Source organism: Ornithodoros turicata, chromosome 1, assembly GCF_037126465.1.
Source record: "Ornithodoros turicata isolate Travis chromosome 1, ASM3712646v1, whole genome shotgun sequence".
NCBI lineage: Eukaryota > Metazoa > Arthropoda > Arachnida > Ixodida > Argasidae > Ornithodoros > Ornithodoros turicata.
This window is the reverse complement of record NC_088201.1, coordinates 155,091,879-155,112,897: the sequence shown is the minus strand read 5'-3', so window position 1 is coordinate 155,112,897 and position 21,019 is coordinate 155,091,879. Positions and strand designations below refer to the sequence as shown.

Sequence of the window (21,019 nt, the reverse complement as noted above, 5' to 3'; positions counted from 1 at the left end):
GTGGTGTGACGTGACCCTAGTGTAGCTACCTTCGACAGGAATTTTCGAACAGCCGGGGTTACTCTGCGCTCTCTGCGCTGCAAGATGAAGAACGTTGAAGTTTCGAAGAAGTTCGAAGCGTCGATTTCAGCCAAATGTAATGGCCATTCAGGAAGTAGAATGAGGACAATGTGGCATAGCTCGGGGTTTCGGGCCTCCGAACCTCACGATCACAATCCTCTCATAACGCGTGAGCTCGGGCCTTGCTACAAGCTCACGTGAAGGTCGACATGGCGAATCAGTGAGATCATGCCGCATATTGGTGCACTCACCGGATAACATCACACTTGTAAACAAAGTAGGTATGATGTTATCTGGTGAGTACGCTAACATCCGGCATCATCGATCTCGCCGATTTGCGATGTCGACTTTCACGTGAGTGCATATCAGGGCCCGAGCTCACGCCTTATCAGATAATTGTGATCGTGAGTTTCGAAGGCCCGAAGCGCCGAGCTATGCAATGTGGCTCTGTTTTCTCTAGAATTCGGGGTGAAATCGGGTGCTATTCGGTTGCATTTAGGCCTTATCGTTTGCTCTTAGATTAGATTAGATTAGAAGTTTTCGCTTCCTTTTTTGATCATGCGTTTGCTAGTTGCTCTGTATCAAGCGGCCCTCAGTAAACGATGCATACGCCTGGGGGTCGAGCTTGAATTCATTGAGAATTTAGTCACAGGGGTTGTAGTTCATCATCAGGACCACGGGGTTTAAAAATTAGCAAAAACGAGCGTTTGAAGCGTAATTAACGCTTTTGTATTCCGTGTTAGCGCCGCGAAGCAACTGCGGCTATGAGGGACGTGCAGATGCGGACAGATGGAGAGAGGACAGCAGGAAGGAGCGGGAGACAGGGGGAAATTATTGCTTAAGCGAGTGAAAGAGGATCATATACGGTAACTAAAAAGATAACAAATACAAAATTGTGTGGTCTAGAACCTTTTATATGCATTTGAATAACACGATCTAGAGCACTTCTATACAGCAGGAGAAACACGGCGTTGCTAAGCCTAACGGATATGGAGGTTGCCATTTTGCGTACCGTTAGGAACCATTAGGTGAGGTTGGCGGTTAGTCTAGGGCAGATTCGAGGAGGAGGTCGCCGAGATGGTCTCGAGGCTGTTCAAGTGCCTGTTCAGGTTGTGCAGGCACCTGCTGGCACCAGGCTGTGCAGCCGAAATGTCTTTACCTCATCAGCAAACATGGTGGATCATCTTGAAGGCATCGGCAGTAGGAGCCATTTTTATGTGCTTCACATAACATATGACAATCACTTTTGTTTCGTACCCTCCGTTATTTGTTCCTCTTTCAGATAAAAACAAATAGTTTACCTGGCCATTTTTTCTTTACGAAAACTCAGTTGTCGAAATTCTCATTGCAAAATAAACTGCTGGAAGTAAATAAACTGAACCCTTGTTGATGTGACCCTTGTGTGCCTCTAGTCTGTGTTTGTGGCTGCGGCGTTTTGAACTTGCCTCCTCTCCCCCTTTCTATTAAGAGTGAGGATTCGTCTGCTACTCCGATTCACCGTTCTGCGAATTCAATAACCCGCAAATGATTGCAGCTCATCTAGAACCTGCAGAACTAAATAGTTCGACAAAAGGTGAGAGACGCTTTGCAGAAAATCAATTTTGAGAAAGATTTAGACCGTTGTGCGCTTTATTTCCGAGTTTTCTCATTTAGTACGCGGGGACGTTCAATCACAACTCGCAGACGACGGTGGTTCTTCTCCATGGCTATCACCGCTGAAAGCACGTTCGATATTGGCTACCGACGTTGAAAACACGATTCGCTGACTGCAGGATGAACTCCAGTTCGGTTGAACTGCAGTGTTTTGAATTTGTCATGTACCGACTTCCCCAACTTAGGACCCTCAGTGAGGAGGCAATGCGCAGGCTTTTTCTGTCTATGTCATATTGGCAGTGTAGTGCTTAAAAATGCAGTGACCACTGGACCAGGTCGCACTGTGCCGCTGCTGTCATGCACGTAAGAATGTCCGGAACGAAGCGGTCAGTGAAGCCAGCGGAGGGTAAGGTTCTCGTTAGTGTCACAATTCGCTTTATGACAAAAATGTGCGGGAACGCTGGTGGTCATATTAGCGAGGGTTCACTGTGCTTCATGGTCCCTTGATCGAAAATAAGCTGTCTAAAATGCACAGTCGCGCGGGAGAAATTGCCAGCAGCGAACTTAGACTAACCTAGACATAAAAAAGCAAATACCAAAATTGAACTAACCTGACAATAAAATAACCATCCCGGTGTGTCCGCCCAGCTAAGTATAACGGCCGTCAAAATGTGGCTTTCGTCCCTCGACAGAAATCGAACGCTCGTGAAGCTAAGAGGTTAATCACCGATATGAGCTTCTTAAACACGGAATATCATGTTACGAAGCAATCGAGCATTTTCTTAGTTTCAGGGCCGTGAATTCTGAGATCAGGAATTTTGCAAGCGGGAATATCGAGGTCCTCCCAAATAATTATATCCTATGAGTAAGAGCCACGTGCTGTATAACCCAGCCTGCAGTGTTGCAAAATACTTGCCATTCCAGTTGACTAAAAAAACACGGCCTACGGGTACACTGTGTACGTGTTGAACGTTCTCCATCTTTACGACCCAATCTTCTATCAAAGTAGTACTCTTCAAACAGGTCACAGAGATAGCACAGGAAAATTTTGGTAAACTAACTCTAAACGTAGAGCCACGGTCCTTTGATACTCTCTCTGGTCACGAAACTGCGCCGGAAAGTTAGCCTAGGGACCGGAGCTGCCGCGCGGCGGCGCGCGCATAAGCAGCAGGTGGTGACGGTCGCGTCTGGCGCATCGTAGCCGTATGTTCGCGCGTGGGCTGAGCTGGCCGTTTTGGGTGGTTTTGAACACAACAAACCAAATAATGTTGTTCAACGTATTTGAATTTTGTTTTATTTTACACGTGCACGGTTGTGCAGAGATATATAGCTCCCTAAACAGTATAATCAGCTGCGGACGGAGGAGAACTTTCAGCGAGAAATGGCTTTCACATACCGACGTCCAAATGGGACTGATCGCAAATTTGCAGCGGCGTTTTGTCACTTAAAAACACTGTGTTTAGGCAGTTATCTCAATGACACGTTTTACTGTAAGTGTTTCGATCGCGTTTGATGTCTGAAAAAATGAGAGACTCCACCTACGCTACAGCAATGAACCCAGTCATCATTTATTGCAGATTTTCTATTTTAGGTAGCAGAACTCCACAGTACTGCTAATGCAACGTGTTTCCCACACCATGGAGGTTTTAATTAACTACATTTTATGATTGTATTATACATCTTATGATTCGCGAAACAACAGTGATCACAATCAGTATCAGTGGACCGTGGTAAAGCTTTCTAAACTCGGTGAAGACCAAGCAGAAGAAGGCCAGCTGCCCTGTGTAGCAGACGACAAAGCCGCACGCGCATGTGAGTGACGTCATAACCCCAGGTACCATGATTTGGAGCAGATTCGACGAGAGTTGTTACCGGTTAACTCTGGCTATTAAACGGTAGGAGCAACTTATTTATTTACACATGGTAAACAAGACTTTCGTGCACGAGTCTGCACTTCAGGTCTGCAGCTGAAGAAGTGCAGTCTCGTGAATGAAAGTCTTGTTTACCATGTGTAAATAAATAAGTTGCTCCTACCGTTTAATATCACTCAAAGATAAATCGCCAAATAGAGGCATTTTCCTATCTAAAAAATAAATAAAATCTGACAAGAGCTAGCGTGGACATTCTGCGTTTAATACACATAACTACACCCGGTTGTCAAGTTTCTGGAACGATCGTATAGTTTACGGCGATTAATAGCCACGGAGGCCGGTGCGTTGGGGGCATAGCTTGAATCTCATACTACTCACGACTTTGGACAAGGGTAACTCCAACAATAATTGAGTTCTTGTGAACAAAGCCATAATTCAGTGCATCTTCGAATTTGCACAACTTACTCCAGCCGTAGCCCATATTTGAACTTTCGATTGGCCTATTGAAACAACCAGGGCTTTGTTCAAACCTACCCGGCGCATCAACAGTACCCTCGATCTTCTTTTTCTCGTCAGTTGGATGAACCAAGATGAGCTTATAAGGCGACAAGAAGGGCCATTTCAAGAGAGAGTCTTTGGGACCACGACAAATACACAGGAAGACACCTATGTACATGATACCATCATGTTCATTGAACTTCACCTGTAACTTCATGGAATAGCCACACAACGCAAAAACATCAGAGTAGGTCTCTGCAGCCTTCTTCTCAGTTGCTCTCTCCTTAATCTCGTCGACGCCTTCCATGTGAAAAAAAGCAACGTTGGTTCGATATCCAATCGAATCCCGTGGAGCCTGGAAGGCATCTCTTATGCATCTCAGTTTGTCCTCAGTTGACGACGAAAGATCTTGTATGCGTTTGGACATCGCTTCAAGTTTCTCAGAACACTGTTTCCAGCCTTCGTTCGAGGTAACTGCATTCTGAGCTAAGGCTGTTTGCAATCCCACTAGCGTACTTAGCGTCTCACCGGTGGCAATAACGCGATTCTTCAGGTCGTCGGCACCTGCAACTTGGTTACCAAGTTGATCTTCGATCGAAGAAAATGTATTCGTAACTGTGCGGATAACGTTAGACATCGTCACTGGGAAAGCGCTTTGTGCCTCTTGCAGAGTACCCAGTACTTCAGCGTAATTCATAACGTACTCTTTCGTAGCGTCGATCCCTACAGCATGGCTATTTACCTGGTTTTCAATGGCGCGTAGCTTATCTGCTATATCTGATAGTGAGGCGTTTATCTGACTTCCAATACCGATGAGGCTCCTGTCGATTGAAACAACTTCGCTCAGACACAAAGTATTTTCAGCCCCGCACCCTTCTTCCATGTAATGGGTGATGATGTCTTTGCGGAGCACGGTTGCGCAACACTTCTTACATGCTAATGAATGAAACTCGCAGTCCTTAAGAAAGTGAGATTTCATTCGTTCCAGCGATCCGACGAAATCACATCCACGGTTAAAGTTGCAACAGCGAACATCCAGTTTCTGCAGGTGCGTGGTTCTGATTGGAATGCTATACACTTCACTTTCTTGAAATCCTTTCTGGTCGACCGGACACTGTCGGTTGGTTCGAAGAACGGCGAGATAACAGTACTCACAGAGCGAATGAAAACATTCCAGCCTGAAGATATTTTGAGGAACGTTGGCGCACAAGTCGCAGGATATCGTGGATGGCAGATCCACAAATTGCAAGGGACGCCACTCCAGGGCTTCAAAGTGTCCATGAAGGTAGCAAATAGAAGACATTTCACTGTTGAAAACCAGGTCTTTCTCGAGTTTCCAGCCGGCAGGGAACGGGTACGTGGCGAACACTGTTCTGTATCACCGAGTGTGTACTTTGCCACCGCAATCGTTGAATGCACTTGTACTGATAAAAGCGCACGCCGTTGTTATCGGAATAGTAGACAGGTTTAGCAGACCGTCCCAAGCAGCACGATTTACTGAAAGTCGACTGTAATAGGGGTGGACTAGGGTTCGGAATGCGGAGCCGTTTTTACACTCCCGGAATTTCGAAGTTTGGATCCCGAGATCCCGGGACGGGATTTTTTCGAAACTATACCCAGGATGTCGTATAGTACTGTATCCACTTGCACAACCACGCTATCCAAATTGCGATATAGTTCCCGTCTTCTGCCATCCCCACGGAACATTCTAGTGAGAGAAAAAAAAAAGCGCAAAAGAACTGCTCACAGGGCAAAACATGCACGTTTGTGCAGGCAAACGTGCAGGTTTTGCCCCGTGAGCAGTTCTTTTGCGCTTTTGCACCAGTTTTCCTGCACAAACGTTGCTTGCCTGCGTACTGCTGATGAGGCCCAAGAAGGCCGAAAGAGCTGTCCAGTACTGGCATGGCGGCGTTTGACTTACAAACATATGCTATACTTGCAGCCAAAGAGCTCTTTTCTTGCAGCTATTTTCTTCCTCTAGTATATATATATATATATATATATATAGATACTCATTGAACGATGCGACAGCACCAGAGGACACGTGTTTCGCCGTTTTTGCGGCTCGTCGGCCCTGGGTAGCTGCGCATCGTTCGGGATTGGCAAACCAGGGGTCACTCAGCGAGCGATATACACCGGGGAGGGTGACGGAGCACTCCTCAATGCCACAGTGCAAGCCAGTGAATTATAAAGAGGGGGGAAAAGCCATTAAAAAATAGGTAAATGATGCTAGACGTGTTTGAAATTCAAACTTACAGTTAAGATGGCTTCTATGGCTGCACGTAGAGAAACAGATACTCATTGAACGATGCGACAGCACCAGAGGACACGTGTTTCGCCGTTTTTGCGGCTCGTCGGCCCTGGGTAGCTGCGCATCGTTCGGGATTGGCAAACCAGGGGTCACTCAGCGAGCGATATACACCTGGGAGGGTGACCGAGCACTCCTCAATGCCACAGTGCAAGCCAGTGAATTATAAAGAGGGGGGAAAAGCCACTACAAAAATAGGTAAATGATGCTAGACGTGTTTGAAATTCAAACTTACAGTTAAGATGGCTTCTATGGCTGCACGTAGAGAAACAGATACTCATTGAACGATGCGACAGCACCAGAGGACACGTGTTTCGCCGTTTTTGCGGCTCGTCGGCCCTGGGTAGCTGCGCATCGTTCGGGATTGGCAAACCAGGGGTCACTCAGCGAGCGATATACACCTGGGAGGGTGACCGAGCACTCCTCAATGCCACAGTGCAAGCCAGTGAATTATAAAGAGGGGGGAAAAGCCATTAAAAAAATAGGTAAATGATGCTAGACGTGTTTGAAATTCAAACTTACAGTTAAGATGGCTTCTATGGCTGCACGTAGAGAAACAGATACTCATTGAACGATGCGACAGCACCAGAGGACACGTGTTTCGCCGTTTTTGCGGCTCGTCGGCCCTGGGTAGCTGCGCATCGCTCGGGATTGGCAAACCAGGGGTCACTCAGCGAGCGATATACACCTGGGAGGGTGACCGAGCACTCCTCAATGCCACAGTGCAAGCCAGTGAATTATAAAGAGGGGGGAAAAGCCATTAAAAAAATAGGTAAATGATGCTAGACGTGTTTGAAATTCAAACTTACAGTTAAGATGGCTTCTATGGCTGCACGTAGAGAAACAGATACTCATTGAACGATGCGACAGCACCAGAGGACACGTGTTTCGCCGTTTTTGCGGCTCGTCGGCCCTGGGTAGCTGCGCACCGTTCGGGATTGGCAAACCAGGGGTCACTCAGCGAGCGATATACACCTGGGAGGGTGACCGAGCACTCCTCAATGCCACAGTGCAAGCCAGTGAATTATAAAGAGGGGGGAAAAGCCATTAAAAAAATAGGTAAATGATGCTAGACGTGTTTGAAATTCAAACTTACAGTTAAGATGGCTTCTATGGCTGCACGTAGAGAAACAGATACTCATTGAACGATGCGGCAGCACCAGAGGACACGTGTTTCGCCGTTTTTGCGGCTCGTCGGCCCTGGGTAGCTGCGCATCGTTTGGGATTGGCAAACCAGGGGTCACTCAGCGAGCGATATACACCTGGGAGGGTGACCGAGCACTCCTCAATGCCACAGTGCAAGCCAGTGAATTATAAAGAGGGGGGAAAACCCATTAAAAAAATAGGTAAATGATGCTAGACGTGTTTGAAATTCAAACTTACAGTTAAGATGGCTTCTATGGCTGCACGTAGAGAAACAGATACTCATTGAACGATGCGACAGCACGAGAGGACACGTGTTTCGCCGTTTTTGCGGCTCGTCGGCCCTGGGTAGCTGCGCATCGTTCGGGATTGGCAAACCAGGGGTCACTCAGCGAGCGATATACACCGGGGAGGGTGACGGAGCACTCCTCAATGCCACAGTGCAAGCCAGTGAATTATAAAGAGGGGGGAAAAGCCATTAAAAAATAGGTAAATGATGCTAGACGTGTTTGAAATTCAAACTTACAGTTAAGATGGCTTCTATGGCTGCACGTAGAGAAACAGATACTCATTGAACGATGCGACAGCACCAGAGGACACGTGTTTCGCCGTTTTTGCGGCTCGTCGGCCCTGGGTAGCTGCGCATCGTTCGGGATTGGCAAACCAGGGGTCACTCAGCGAGCGATACACACCTGGGAGGGTGACCGAGCACTCCTCAATGCCACAGTGCAAGCCAGTGAATTATAAAGAGGGGGGAAAAGCCATTAAAAAAATAGGTAAATGATGCTAGACGTGTTTGAAATTCAAACTTACAGTTAAGATGGCTCTATGGCTGCACGTAGAGGAACAGATACTCATTGAACGATGCGACAGCACCAGAGGACACGTGTTTCGCCGTTTTCGCGGCTCGTCGGCCCTGGGTAGCTGCGCATCGTTCGGGATTGGCAAACCAGGGGTCACTCAGCGAGCGATATACACCTGCGAGGGTGACCGAGCACTCCTCAATGCCACAGTGCAAGCCAGTGAATTATAAAGAGGGGGGAAAGCCATTAAAAAAATAGGTAAATGATGCTAGACGTGTTTGAAATTCAAACTTACAGTTAAGATGGCTTCTATGGCTGCACGTAGAGAAACAGATACTCATTGAACGATGCGACAGCACCAGAGGACACGTGTTTCGCCGTTTTTGCGGCTCGTCGGCCCTGGGTAGCTGCGCATCGTTCGGGATTGGCAAACCAGGGGTCACTCAGCGAGCGATACACACCTGGGAGGGTGACCGAGCACTCCTCAATGCCACAGTGCAAGCCAGTGAATTATAAAGAGGGGGGAAAAGCCATTAAAAAAATAGGTAAATGATGCTAGACGTGTTTGAAATTCAAACTTACAGTTAAGATGGCTTCTATGGCTGCACGTAGAGAAACAGATACTCATTGAACGATGCGACAGCACCAGAGGTCACGTGTTTCGCCGTTTTTGCGGCTCGTCGGCCCTGGGTAGCTGCGCATCGTTCGGGATTGGCAAACCAGGGGTCACTCAGCGAGCGATATACACCTGGGAGGGTGACCGAGCACTCCTCAATGCCACAGTGCAAGCCAGTGAATTATAAAGAGGGGGGGGAAGCCATTAAAAAATAGGTAAATGATGCTAGACGTGTTTGAAATTCAAACTTACAGTTAAGATGGCTCTATGGCTGCACGTAGAGGAACAGATACTCATTGAACGATGCGACAGCACCAGAGGACACGTGTTTCGCCGTTTTCGCGGCTCGTCGGCCCTGGGTAGCTGCGCATCGTTCGGGATTGGCAAACCGGGGGTCACTCAGCGAGCGATATACACCTGGGAGGGTGACCGAGCACTCCTCAATGCCACAGTGCAAGCCAGTGAATTATAAAGAGGGGGAAAAGCCATTAAAAAAATAGGTAAATGATGCTAGACGTGTTTGAAATTCAAACTTACAGTTAAGATGGCTTCTATGGCTGCACGTAGAGAAACAGATACTCATTGAACGATGCGACAGCACCAGAGGACACGTGTTTCGCCGTTTTTGCGGCTCGTCGGCCCTGGGTAGCTGCGCATCGTTCGGGATTGGTTAACCAGGGGTCACTCAGCGAGCGATATACACCTGGGAGGGTGACCGAGTACTCCTCAATGCCACAGTGCAAGCCAGTGAATTATAAAGAGGGGGGAAAAGCCATTAAAAAAATAGGTAAATGATGCTAGACGTGTTTGAAATTCAAACTTACAGTTAAGATGGCTTCTATGGCAGCACGTAGAGAAACAGATACTCATTGAACGATGCGACAGCACGAGAGGACACGTGTTTCGCCGTTTTTGCGGCTCGTCGGCCCTGGGTAGCTGCGCATCGTTCGGGATTGGCAAACCAGGGGTCACTCAGCGAGCGATATACACCTGCGAGGGTGACCGAGCACTCCTCAATGCCACAGTGCAAGCCAGTGAATTATAAAGAGGGGGGGAAAGCCATTAAAAAATAGGTAAATGATGCTAGACGTGTTTGAAATTCAAACTTACAGTTAAGATGGCTTCTATGGCTGCACGTAGAGAAACAGATACTCATTGAACGATGCGACAGCACCAGAGGACACGTGTTTCGCCGTTTTTGCGGCTCGTCGGCCCTGGGTAGCTGCGCATCGTTCGGGATTGGTTAACCAGGGGTCACTCAGCGAGCGATATACACCTGGGAGGGTGACCGAGTACTCCTCAATGCCACAGTGCAAGCCAGTGAATTATAAAGAGGGGGGAAAAGCCATTAAAAAAATAGGTAAATGATGCTAGACGTGTTTGAAATTCAAACTTACAGTTAAGATGGCTTCTATGGCAGCACGTAGAGAAACAGATACTCATTGAACGATGCGACAGCACGAGAGGACACGTGTTTCGCCGTTTTTGCGGCTCGTCGGCCCTGGGTAGCTGCGCATCGTTCGGGATTGGCAAACCAGGGGTCACTCAGCGAGCGATATACACCTGCGAGGGTGACCGAGCACTCCTCAATGCCACAGTGCAAGCCAGTGAATTATAAAGAGGGGGGGAAAGCCATTAAAAAATAGGTAAATGATGCTAGACGTGTTTGAAATTCAAACTTACAGTTAAGATGGCTTCTATGGCTGCACGTAGAGAAACAGATACTCATTGAACGATGCGGCAGCACCAGAGGACACGTGTTTCGCCGTTTTTGCGGCTCGTCGGCCCTGGGTAGCTGCGCATCGTTTGGGATTGGCAAACCAGGGGTCACTCAGCGAGCGATATACACCTGGGAGGGTGACCGAGCACTCCTCAATGCCACAGTGCAAGCCAGTGAATTATAAAGAGGGGGGAAAACCCATTAAAAAAATAGGTAAATGATGCTAGACGTGTTTGAAATTCAAACTTACAGTTAAGATGGCTTCTATGGCTGCACGTAGAGAAACAGATACTCATTGAACGATGCGACAGCACGAGAGGACACGTGTTTCGCCGTTTTTGCGGCTCGTCGGCCCTGGGTAGCTGCGCATCGTTCGGGATTGGCAAACCAGGGGTCACTCAGCGAGCGATATACACCGGGGAGGGTGACGGAGCACTCCTCAATGCCACAGTGCAAGCCAGTGAATTATAAAGAGGGGGGAAAAGCCATTAAAAAATAGGTAAATGATGCTAGACGTGTTTGAAATTCAAACTTACAGTTAAGATGGCTTCTATGGCTGCACGTAGAGAAACAGATACTCATTGAACGATGCGACAGCACCAGAGGACACGTGTTTCGCCGTTTTTGCGGCTCGTCGGCCCTGGGTAGCTGCGCATCGTTCGGGATTGGCAAACCAGGGGTCACTCAGCGAGCGATACACACCTGGGAGGGTGACCGAGCACTCCTCAATGCCACAGTGCAAGCCAGTGAATTATAAAGAGGGGGGAAAAGCCATTAAAAAAATAGGTAAATGATGCTAGACGTGTTTGAAATTCAAACTTACAGTTAAGATGGCTCTATGGCTGCACGTAGAGGAACAGATACTCATTGAACGATGCGACAGCACCAGAGGACACGTGTTTCGCCGTTTTCGCGGCTCGTCGGCCCTGGGTAGCTGCGCATCGTTCGGGATTGGCAAACCAGGGGTCACTCAGCGAGCGATATACACCTGCGAGGGTGACCGAGCACTCCTCAATGCCACAGTGCAAGCCAGTGAATTATAAAGAGGGGGGAAAGCCATTAAAAAAATAGGTAAATGATGCTAGACGTGTTTGAAATTCAAACTTACAGTTAAGATGGCTTCTATGGCTGCACGTAGAGAAACAGATACTCATTGAACGATGCGACAGCACCAGAGGACACGTGTTTCGCCGTTTTTGCGGCTCGTCGGCCCTGGGTAGCTGCGCATCGTTCGGGATTGGCAAACCAGGGGTCACTCAGCGAGCGATACACACCTGGGAGGGTGACCGAGCACTCCTCAATGCCACAGTGCAAGCCAGTGAATTATAAAGAGGGGGGAAAAGCCATTAAAAAAATAGGTAAATGATGCTAGACGTGTTTGAAATTCAAACTTACAGTTAAGATGGCTTCTATGGCTGCACGTAGAGAAACAGATACTCATTGAACGATGCGACAGCACCAGAGGTCACGTGTTTCGCCGTTTTTGCGGCTCGTCGGCCCTGGGTAGCTGCGCATCGTTCGGGATTGGCAAACCAGGGGTCACTCAGCGAGCGATATACACCTGGGAGGGTGACCGAGCACTCCTCAATGCCACAGTGCAAGCCAGTGAATTATAAAGAGGGGGGGGAAGCCATTAAAAAATAGGTAAATGATGCTAGACGTGTTTGAAATTCAAACTTACAGTTAAGATGGCTCTATGGCTGCACGTAGAGGAACAGATACTCATTGAACGATGCGACAGCACCAGAGGACACGTGTTTCGCCGTTTTCGCGGCTCGTCGGCCCTGGGTAGCTGCGCATCGTTCGGGATTGGCAAACCGGGGGTCACTCAGCGAGCGATATACACCTGGGAGGGTGACCGAGCACTCCTCAATGCCACAGTGCAAGCCAGTGAATTATAAAGAGGGGGAAAAGCCATTAAAAAAATAGGTAAATGATGCTAGACGTGTTTGAAATTCAAACTTACAGTTAAGATGGCTTCTATGGCTGCACGTAGAGAAACAGATACTCATTGAACGATGCGACAGCACCAGAGGACACGTGTTTCGCCGTTTTTGCGGCTCGTCGGCCCTGGGTAGCTGCGCATCGTTCGGGATTGGTTAACCAGGGGTCACTCAGCGAGCGATATACACCTGGGAGGGTGACCGAGTACTCCTCAATGCCACAGTGCAAGCCAGTGAATTATAAAGAGGGGGGAAAAGCCATTAAAAAAATAGGTAAATGATGCTAGACGTGTTTGAAATTCAAACTTACAGTTAAGATGGCTTCTATGGCAGCACGTAGAGAAACAGATACTCATTGAACGATGCGACAGCACGAGAGGACACGTGTTTCGCCGTTTTTGCGGCTCGTCGGCCCTGGGTAGCTGCGCATCGTTCGGGATTGGCAAACCAGGGGTCACTCAGCGAGCGATATACACCTGCGAGGGTGACCGAGCACTCCTCAATGCCACAGTGCAAGCCAGTGAATTATAAAGAGGGGGGGAAAGCCATTAAAAAATAGGTAAATGATGCTAGACGTGTTTGAAATTCAAACTTACAGTTAAGATGGCTTCTATGGCTGCACGTAGAGAAACAGATACTCATTGAACGATGCGACAGCACCAGAGGACACGTGTTTCGCCGTTTTTGCGGCTCGTCGGCCCTGGGTAGCTGCGCATCGTTCGGGATTGGTTAACCAGGGGTCACTCAGCGAGCGATATACACCTGGGAGGGTGACCGAGTACTCCTCAATGCCACAGTGCAAGCCAGTGAATTATAAAGAGGGGGGAAAAGCCATTAAAAAAATAGGTAAATGATGCTAGACGTGTTTGAAATTCAAACTTACAGTTAAGATGGCTTCTATGGCAGCACGTAGAGAAACAGATACTCATTGAACGATGCGACAGCACGAGAGGACACGTGTTTCGCCGTTTTTGCGGCTCGTCGGCCCTGGGTAGCTGCGCATCGTTCGGGATTGGCAAACCAGGGGTCACTCAGCGAGCGATATACACCTGCGAGGGTGACCGAGCACTCCTCAATGCCACAGTGCAAGCCAGTGAATTATAAAGAGGGGGGGAAAGCCATTAAAAAATAGGTAAATGATGCTAGACGTGTTTGAAATTCAAACTTACAGTTAAGATGGCTTCTATGGCTGCACGTAGAGAAACAGATACTCATTGAACGATGCGACAGCACCAGAGGACACGTGTTTCGCCGTTTTTGCGGCTCGTCGGCCCTGGGTAGCTGCGCATCGTTCGGGATTGGCAAACCAGGGGTCACTCAGCGAGCGATACACACCTGGGAGGGTGACCGAGCACTCCTCAATGCCACAGTGCAAGCCAGTGAATTATAAAGAGGGGGGAAAAGCCATTAAAAAAATAGGTAAATGATGCTAGACGTGTTTGAAATTCAAACTTACAGTTAAGATGGCTTCTATGGCTGCACGTAGAGAAACAGATACTCATTGAACGATGCGACAGCACCAGAGGTCACGTGTTTCGCCGTTTTTGCGGCTCGTCGGCCCTGGGTAGCTGCGCATCGTTCGGGATTGGCAAACCAGGGGTCACTCAGCGAGCGATATACACCTGGGAGGGTGACCGAGCACTCCTCAATGCCACAGTGCAAGCCAGTGAATTATAAAGAGGGGGGGGAAGCCATTAAAAAATAGGTAAATGATGCTAGACGTGTTTGAAATTCAAACTTACAGTTAAGATGGCTCTATGGCTGCACGTAGAGGAACAGATACTCATTGAACGATGCGACAGCACCAGAGGACACGTGTTTCGCCGTTTTCGCGGCTCGTCGGCCCTGGGTAGCTGCGCATCGTTCGGGATTGGCAAACCGGGGGTCACTCAGCGAGCGATATACACCTGGGAGGGTGACCGAGCACTCCTCAATGCCACAGTGCAAGCCAGTGAATTATAAAGAGGGGGAAAAGCCATTAAAAAAATAGGTAAATGATGCTAGACGTGTTTGAAATTCAAACTTACAGTTAAGATGGCTTCTATGGCTGCACGTAGAGAAACAGATACTCATTGAACGATGCGACAGCACCAGAGGACACGTGTTTCGCCGTTTTTGCGGCTCGTCGGCCCTGGGTAGCTGCGCATCGTTCGGGATTGGTTAACCAGGGGTCACTCAGCGAGCGATATACACCTGGGAGGGTGACCGAGTACTCCTCAATGCCACAGTGCAAGCCAGTGAATTATAAAGAGGGGGGAAAAGCCATTAAAAAAATAGGTAAATGATGCTAGACGTGTTTGAAATTCAAACTTACAGTTAAGATGGCTTCTATGGCAGCACGTAGAGAAACAGATACTCATTGAACGATGCGACAGCACGAGAGGACACGTGTTTCGCCGTTTTTGCGGCTCGTCGGCCCTGGGTAGCTGCGCATCGTTCGGGATTGGCAAACCAGGGGTCACTCAGCGAGCGATATACACCTGCGAGGGTGACCGAGCACTCCTCAATGCCACAGTGCAAGCCAGTGAATTATAAAGAGGGGGGGAAAGCCATTAAAAAAATTGGTAAATGATGCTAGACGTGTTTGAAATTCAAACTTACAGTTAAGATGGCTTCTATGGCTGCACGTAGAGAAACAGATACTCATTGAACGATGCGACAGCACCAGAGGACACGTGTTTCGCCGTTTTTGCGGCTCGTCGGCCCTGGGTAGCTGCGCATCGTTCGGGATTGGCAAACCAGGGGTCGCTCAGCGAGCGATATACACCTGGGAGGGTGACCGAGCACTCCTCAATGCCACAGTACAAGCCAGTGAATTATAAAGAGGGGGAAAAGCCATTAAAAAAATTGGTAAATGATGCTAGACGTGTTTGAAATTCAAACTTACAGTTAAGATGGCTTCTATGGCTGCACGTAGAGAAACAGATACTCATTGAACGATGCGACAGCACCAGAGGACACGTGTTTCGCCGTTTTTGCGGCTCGTCGGCCCTGGGTAGCTGCGCATCGTTCGGGATTGGTTAACCAGGGGTCACTCAGCGAGCGATATACACCTGGGAGGGTGACCGAGCACTCCTCAATGCCACAGTGCAAGCCAGTGAATTATAAAGAGGGGGGAAAAGCCATTAAAAAAATAGGTAAATGATGCTAGACGTGTTTGAAATTCAAACTTACAGTTAAGATGGCTTCTATGGCTGCACGTAGAGAAACAGATACTCATTGAACGATGCGACAGCACGAGAGGACACGTGTTTCGCCGTTTTTGCGGCTCGTCGGCCCTGGGTAGCTGCGCATCGTTCGGGATTGGCAAACCAGGGGTCACTCAGCGAGCGATATACACCTGCGAGGGTGACCGAGCACTCCTCAATGCCACAGTGCAAGCCAGTGAATTATAAAGAGGGGGGGAAAGCCATTAAAAAAATTGGTAAATGATGCTAGACGTGTTTGAAATTCAAACTTACAGTTAAGATGGCTTCTATGGCTGCACGTAGAGAAACAGATACTCATTGAACGATGCGACAGCACCAGAGGACACGTGTTTCGCCGTTTTTGCGGCTCGTCGGCCCTGGGTAGCTGCGCATCGTTCGGGATTGGCAAACCAGGGGTCGCTCAGCGAGCGATATACACCTGGGAGGGTGACCGAGCACTCCTCAATGCCACAGTGCAAGCCAGTGAATTATAAAGAGGGGGGAAAAGCCATTAAAAAAATAGGTAAATGATGCTAGACGTGTTTGAAATTCAAACTTACAGTTAAGATGGCTTCTATGGCTGCACGTAGAGAAACAGATACTCATTGAACGATGCGACAGCACCAGAGGACACGTGTTTCGCCGTTTTTGCGGCTCGTCGGCCCTGGGTAGCTGCGCATCGTTCGGGATTGGCAAACCAGGGGTCACTCAGCGAGCGATATACACCTGGGAGGGTGACCGAGCACTCCTCAATGCCACAGTGCAAGCCTTCTTCTGTTCGCGTCCTACTGCTAATGAAGAAACACGTGTGTGTGTGTGTTGATGTACGGGGGGATATGTATACAACAATAACACTTTATCTTACTAATCGGATAAGGAAGAATAAACACAACCAGAGGTCCATAAAACGTGTTTCCGCTCGGGATCGAACCGAGGACCTTGTGCGTGTTTGGCACATGTGATAACCACTACACCACGGAAACAAGCACACGCTGTCACCCGCTCCTCACCGGTGCAACTATGTTCGATTCTCTAATGGACATCTCCACAGAGGAAAAAACAGAACAACCTGCGAGAATGCAGGACGACAGACTATTCTCTTTCCTCTGTTCGCGTCCTACTGCTAATGAAGAAACACGTGTGTGTGTTGGTGTACCGGGGGGATATGTTTACAACAATAACACTTTATCTTACTAATCGGATAAGGAAGAATAAACACAACCAGAGGTCCATAAAACGTGTTTCCGCTCGGGATCGAACCGAGGACCTTGTGCCTGTTAGGCACATGTGATAACCACTACACCACGGAAACAAGCACACGCTGTCACCCGCTCCTCACAGGTGCAACTATGTTCGATTCTCTAATGGACAACTCCACAGAGGAAAAAACAGAACAACCTGCGAGTGTGCAGGACGACAGACTATTCTCTTTCTTCTGTTCGCGTCCTACTGCTAATGAAGAAACACCTGTCTGTGTGTGTTGCTTTACGGGGGGATATGTTTACAACAATGACACTTTATCTTACTAATCGGATAAGAAAGAATAAACACAACCAGAGGTCCATAAAATGTGTTTCCGCTCGGGATCGAACCGAGGACCTGGTGCGTGTTAGGCACATGTGATAACCACTACACCACGGAAACAAGCACACGCTGTCACCCGCTCCTCACCGGTGCAACTATGTTCGATTCTCTAATGGACAACTCCACAGAGGAAAAAACAGAACAACCTGCGAGAGTGCAGGACGACAGACTATTCTCGTTCTTCTGTTCGCGTCCTACTGCTAATGAAGAAACACCTGTCTGTGTGTGTTGCTTTACGGGGGGATATGTTTACAACAATGACACTTTATCTTACTAATCGGATAAGAAAGAATAAACACAACCAGAGGTCCATAAAACGTGTTTCCGCTCGGGATCGAACCGAGGACCTTGTACGTGTTAGGCACATGTGATAACCACTACACCACGGAAACAAGCACACACTGTCAACCGCTCCTCACCGGTGCAACTATGTTCGATTCTCTAATGGACATCTCCACAGAGGAAAAAAACAGAACAACCTGCGAGAGTGCAGGACGACAGACTATTCTCGTTCTTCTGTTCGCGTCCTACTGCTAATGAAGAAACACGTGTCTGTGTGTGTTGCTGTAGGGGGGGATATGTTTACAACAATGACACTTTATCTTACTAATCGGATAAGGAAGAATAAACACAACCAGAGGTCCATAAAACGTGTTTCCGCTCGGGATCGAACCGAGGACCTTGTACGTGTTAGGCACATGTGATAACCACTACACCACGGAAACAAGCACACACTGTCACCCGCTCCTCACCGGTGCAACTATGTTCGATTCTCTAATGGACATCTCCACAGAGGAAAAAACAGAACAACCTGCGAGAGTGCAGGACGACAGACTATTCTCTTTCTTCTGTTCCCGTCCTACTGCTAATGAAGAAACACGTGTGTGTATGTGTGTGTGTGTTGCTGTACGGGGGGATATGTTTACAACAATAACACTTTATCTTACTAATCGGATAAGGAAGAATAAACACAACCAGAGGTCCATAAAACGTGTTTCCGCTCGGGATCGAACCGAGGACCTTGTGCGTGTTAGGCACATGTGATAACCACTACACCACGGAAACAAGCACATACTGTCACCCGCTCCTCACCGGTGCAACTATGTTCGATTCTCTAATGGACAACTCCACAGAGGAAAAAACAGAACAACCTGCGAGAATGCAGGATGACAGACTATTCTCTTTCCTCTGTTCGCGTCCTACTGCTAATGAAGAAACACGTGTGTGTGTGTGTGTGTGTGTGTGTGTTGATGTACGGGGGGATATGTATACAACAATAACACTTTATCTTACAAATCGGATAAGGAAGAATAAACAGAACCAGAGGTCCATAAAACGTGTTTCCGCTCGGGATCGAACCGAGGACCTTGTGCGTGTTAGGCACATGTGATAACCACTACACCACGGAAACAAGCACATACTGTCACCCGCTCCTCACCGGTGCAACTATGTTCGATTCTCTAATGGACAACTCCACAGAGGAAAAAACAGAACAACCTGCGAGAATGCAGGATGACAGACTATTCTCTTTCCTCTGTTCGCGTCCTACTGCTAATGAAGAAACACGTGTGTGTGTGTGTGTGTGTGTGTGTGTGTGTGTGTTGGTGTACCGGGGGGATATGTTTACAACAATAACACTTTATCTTACAAATCGGATAAGGAAGAATAAACACAACCAGAGGTCCATAAAACGTGTTTCCGCTCGGGATCGAACCGAGGACCTTGTGCGTGTTAGGCACATGTGATAACCACTACACCACGGAAACAAGCACACGCTGTCACCCGCTCCTCACCGGTGCAACTATGTTCGATTCTCTAATGGACAACTCCACAGAGGAAAAAACAGAACAACCTGCGAGAGTGCAGGACGACAGACTATTCTCGTTCTTCTGTTCGCGTCCTACTGCTAATGAAGAAACACGTGTGTGTGTGTGTGTTGATGTACGGGGGATATGTATACAACAATAACACTTTATCTTACTAATCGGATAAGGAAGAATAAACACAACCAGAGGTCCATAAAACGTGTTTCCGCTCGGGATCGAACCGAGGACCTTGTGCGTGTTAGGCACATGTGATAACCACTACACCACGGAAACAAGCACACGCTGTCACCCGCTCCTCACCGGTGCAACTATGTTCGATTCTCTAATGGACATCTCCACAGAGGAAAAAACAGAACAACCTGCGAGAGTGCAGGACGACAGACAATTCTCGTTCTTCTGTTCGCGTCCTACTGCTAATGAAGAAACACCTGTCTGTGTGTGTTGCTGTAGGGGGGGATATGTTTACAACAATAACACTTTATCTTACTAATCGGATAAGGAAGAATAAACACAACCAGAGGTCCATAAAACGTGTTTCCGCTCGGGATCGAACCGAGGACCTTGTGCGTGTTAGGCACATGTGATAACCACTACACCACGGAAACAAGCACACACTGTCACCCGCTCCTCACCGGTGCAACTATGTTCGATTCTCTAATGGACATCTCCACAGAGGAAAAAACAGAACAACCTGCGAGAATGCAGGACGACAGACTATTCTCTTTCCTCTGTTCGCGTCCTACTGCTAATGAAGAAACACGTGTGTGTGTGTGTGTGTGTTGGTGTACCGGGGGGATATGTTTACAACAATAACACTTTATCTTACAAATCGGATAAGGAAGAATAAACACAACCAGAGGTCCATAAAACGTGTTTCCGCTCGGGATCGAACCGAGGACCTTGTGCGTGTTAGGCACATGTGATAACCACTACACCACGGAAACAAGCACACGCTGTCACCCGCTCCTCACCGGTGCAACTATGTTCGATTCTCTAATGGACAACTCCACAGAGGAAAAAACAGAACAACCTGCGAGAGTGCAGGACGACAGACTATTCTCGTTCTTCTGTTCGCGTCCTACTGCTAATGAAGAAACACGTGTGTGTGTGTGTGTTGATGTACGGGGGATATGTATACAACAATAACACTTTATCTTACTAATCGGATAAGGAAGAATAAACACAACCAGAGGTCCATAAAACGTGTTTCCGCTCGGGATCGAACCGAGGACCTTGTGCGTGTTAGGCACATGTGATAACCACTACACCACGGAAACAAGCACACACTGTCACCCGCTCCTCACCGGTGCAACTATGTTCGATTCTCTAATGGACAACTCCACAGAGGAAAAAACAGAACAACCTGCGAGAGTGCAGGACGACAGACTATTCTCTTTCTTCTGTTCGCGTCCTACTGCTAATGAAGAAACACGTGTGTGTGTGTGTGTGTTGGTGTACCGGGGGGATATGTTTACAACAATAACACTTTATCTTACTAATCGGATAAGGAAGAATAAACACAACCAGAGGTCCATAAAACGTGTTTCCGCTCGGGATCGAACCGAGGACCTTGTGCGTGTTAGGCACATGTGATAACCACTACACCACGGAAACAAGCACACGCTGTCACCCGCTCCTCACCGGTGCAACTATGTTCGATTCTCTAATGGACAACTCCACAGAGGAAAAAACAGAACAACCTGCGAGTGCGCAGGACGACAGACTATTCTCTTTCTTCTGTTCGCGTCCTACTGCTAATGAAGAAACACGTGTGTGTGTGTGTGTGTGTGTGTGTGTGTTGATGTACGGGGGATATGTATACAACAATAACACTTTATCTTACTAATCGGATAAGGAAGAATAAAC

The 21,019-nt window shown here is 48.0% G+C and overlaps 13 non-coding genes across 13 annotated transcripts; all 13 read right to left on the bottom strand.

Moving 5' to 3' along the window:
* Positions 1-16,653: 16,653 nt before the first annotated feature.
* On the bottom strand, positions 16,654-16,726 carry Trnav-aac (transfer RNA valine (anticodon AAC)). Its single transcript has one exon. It is a non-coding gene; the product is annotated as a tRNA-Val (tRNA).
* A 256-nt stretch (positions 16,727-16,982) lies between these two features.
* On the bottom strand, positions 16,983-17,055 carry Trnav-aac (transfer RNA valine (anticodon AAC)). Its single transcript has one exon. It is a non-coding gene; the product is annotated as a tRNA-Val (tRNA).
* Positions 17,056-17,314: 259 nt separating this feature from the next.
* Trnav-aac (transfer RNA valine (anticodon AAC)) lies at positions 17,315-17,387 on the bottom strand. The gene has a single exon. It is a non-coding gene; the product is annotated as a tRNA-Val (tRNA).
* A 259-nt stretch (positions 17,388-17,646) lies between these two features.
* Positions 17,647-17,719, bottom strand: Trnav-aac (transfer RNA valine (anticodon AAC)). The gene has a single exon. It is a non-coding gene; the product is annotated as a tRNA-Val (tRNA).
* Positions 17,720-17,979: 260 nt separating this feature from the next.
* Trnav-aac (transfer RNA valine (anticodon AAC)) lies at positions 17,980-18,052 on the bottom strand. The gene has a single exon. It is a non-coding gene; the product is annotated as a tRNA-Val (tRNA).
* A 267-nt stretch (positions 18,053-18,319) lies between these two features.
* Positions 18,320-18,392, bottom strand: Trnav-aac (transfer RNA valine (anticodon AAC)). The gene has a single exon. It is a non-coding gene; the product is annotated as a tRNA-Val (tRNA).
* A 273-nt stretch (positions 18,393-18,665) lies between these two features.
* Trnav-aac (transfer RNA valine (anticodon AAC)) lies at positions 18,666-18,738 on the bottom strand. Its single transcript has one exon. It is a non-coding gene; the product is annotated as a tRNA-Val (tRNA).
* Positions 18,739-19,020: 282 nt separating this feature from the next.
* Positions 19,021-19,093, bottom strand: Trnav-aac (transfer RNA valine (anticodon AAC)). The gene has a single exon. It is a non-coding gene; the product is annotated as a tRNA-Val (tRNA).
* Positions 19,094-19,353: 260 nt separating this feature from the next.
* Positions 19,354-19,426, bottom strand: Trnav-aac (transfer RNA valine (anticodon AAC)). Its single transcript has one exon. It is a non-coding gene; the product is annotated as a tRNA-Val (tRNA).
* A 259-nt stretch (positions 19,427-19,685) lies between these two features.
* Positions 19,686-19,758, bottom strand: Trnav-aac (transfer RNA valine (anticodon AAC)). Its single transcript has one exon. It is a non-coding gene; the product is annotated as a tRNA-Val (tRNA).
* A 266-nt stretch (positions 19,759-20,024) lies between these two features.
* Positions 20,025-20,097, bottom strand: Trnav-aac (transfer RNA valine (anticodon AAC)). Its single transcript has one exon. It is a non-coding gene; the product is annotated as a tRNA-Val (tRNA).
* Positions 20,098-20,357: 260 nt separating this feature from the next.
* Positions 20,358-20,430, bottom strand: Trnav-aac (transfer RNA valine (anticodon AAC)). The gene has a single exon. It is a non-coding gene; the product is annotated as a tRNA-Val (tRNA).
* Positions 20,431-20,694: 264 nt separating this feature from the next.
* On the bottom strand, positions 20,695-20,767 carry Trnav-aac (transfer RNA valine (anticodon AAC)). Its single transcript has one exon. It is a non-coding gene; the product is annotated as a tRNA-Val (tRNA).
* Between the last annotated feature and the right edge of the window lie 252 nt (positions 20,768-21,019).